A 2,358-nucleotide genomic window follows, 5' to 3' on the forward strand; every position below is an offset into this window, starting at 1 on the left:
ATGAAAGAAGATGGGATTGGGAGGGAGACAAACCATAAGTGACTCTTAATCTCACAAAACAAACTGAGGGTTGCTGGGGGGAGGGGGGTTGGGAGAAGAGGGGTGGTATTATGGACATTGGGGACGGTATGTGTTTTGGTGAGTGCTGTGAAGTGTGTAAACCTGGTGATTCACAGACCTGTACCCCTGGGGATAAAAATATATGTTTATAAAAAATAAAAAAAATTATTAAAAAAATAAATAAATAAATTCATATGATGTTAAAGAAAAAAAAAAAAAGCACGGGAGCTTTTAATACAAGAAACATAGATCACTAAAACTCTCTGGGCTGAGACGCTATCCCTGGCTCCATGCCAAGTTACCCAGGACAGCCCCTCCCAGGCCAGAACAATGGCTGGGAGGAAACTACCTGTCCCAGCACAGCTTGGAGGCCCACCCCCACCCCCACCCGCTTCTCCCCACCCATGAGAGCCACACCCGCAGCTCTTCAAGCAGCCCAAGGACCCTGCTCCATGGCAAGGTCAAGGGTTGGGGGTGGGCGGCTGGGGGGCTGTGGTTCTGCTGTCAGAGACCCAAGTCCATTGTGTTACCTGACTCCTATTTTGCTCCAAGGTCTAGGGAAAACTAGAGAAAGTACCTGTTGCCTCTCTCATCTCCGTCTATTTCCCCATGGACATGTCCTGGCCCCGCTTACTGCCCTCCAGTAATGCCCACTTCCTGCGCCAAGGTCTCACACACCAGCAAGGTACAGGCTCCTTAGTCTGTCCCCGCCACCGTCACTCCCAGACACACCCGATGCTTAGACTGGCCTGGGTTTCCAGGTTCCCTGACTGTGTCCTGTTTGGAATAGGACAGAAGGGCAGAAGGGGAGAAGAATGATCCTGTGTGGGTGGCTTCGAGGCTCAGGATCAGGCTGAAATAGACAGCAGGGAGGTCACGGTTATTCACATGAGAAATGAGCACTCAGAAGCTGACCCAGTGCAGAGGTGTGGCTGCTGAGAAAAGGTGCGTGTCATGGATTCAGGGACAAACCTGATTTCAGAATGCTCCTGTGATGAGATTAAGTGAGGCAAATGAGGTAGGCATTGTGACACAGTGTTAGACCACCGTTGACCTTCTGAGAACAGTCTGGAGGATCACCTGCTTCCAGAGCTCAGTCAAACTCAGTAAACTTTACATAAAGGGCTTTGGGGGAGTGGTTACTGTATGAAACCCTCCCTGGTCAAATTAGTATGTGGCTCCTCTCTCCTGATTGGATTTGTACCATAAAGCTCAGATAGCCTCTGTTTTGTGAAAGAGAAAGAGAGGGAAAAGATGGAAAAAGAGAGAGTAAAGGAAGGTTTTTAAAAAACAGGTAAGAGACTATAAACAGCAAGAAAATAAAGGAAGGAAACAGAAAAATGAAACCGGTGCGTAGGTGTGGAAAAGGCAGTATTCCTGTTTGCTGTGGCTCTGAATCCCACCGTCCCCACTCCCCACTGTCCTACTTCCTTATCTGCTCCTGAAAAGCAGCCAAGTCATTCAGAAGCCTGGCTAGGAAGTGGCTGAGGGAGTTGGTGCTGGCTTGCATTTTACCCAGACGGTAGGGGGGTCCACCACCTGCCTCACATGGTCCTGGCCAACACGGAGCAGCACTGTCCCCTAGGCTTTCTGTAGAATTCTGGCCAGCATCTCTTTTGTAAAGTGCTAGCAGGTACCTGGGTGGCTCAGTGGTTAAGCCTCTGCCTTTGGCTCAGGTCATGGGCCCAGGGTCCTGGGATTGAGCCCTGCATCGGGCTCTCTGCTGAGTGGGGAGCCTGCTTCCCCCCCCCCCTCTCTGCCTACTTGTGATCTCTGTCTGTTAAGTAAATTAAAAAAAAAAAAAAATTTAAAGTGCTAGCTTAGAGTAAGGCACAGAGCTCCCCAGAGAGGACCACATGCTCTGACATTTGTTTGGAAATCACCATTTCTTAATTTATCATTCTTAAAATGATAAATTATAAGAAGAAAAGGGGGGGGTGAAGCTCTATAACAAGAGAAGAGCTGCACAGACATGAGGCAGGAACCAGAAAGGGTATTGCTGTTTTAATAATCTGTGACTTGGGTAGCCCAAGATCCCCCCTCACAAAAAAAATCTGCTCTTGGTAATGAAAAGCAAGCCAAGATCCAGATTCAACACAAGCACATTGGCCTTTACCAGTAAAATGTGTGTATGTTCAAAAACGTCCCCTACCCAATGTAGAGACTGGCATCTGTGTGGCATCACACTCACTTGCATGTGCTGAGGGCACTGGAATAGGGATGAACACAGTGAGAATCATTAGCTCTGGTGTGTAAATTTAGCATGGTTTGTAACCACCTCGAGGGCTTGTTAAACTC

The sequence above is a fragment of the Mustela nigripes genome, chromosome 4, assembly GCF_022355385.1.
Source record: "Mustela nigripes isolate SB6536 chromosome 4, MUSNIG.SB6536, whole genome shotgun sequence".
Lineage (NCBI taxonomy): Eukaryota > Metazoa > Chordata > Mammalia > Carnivora > Mustelidae > Mustela > Mustela nigripes.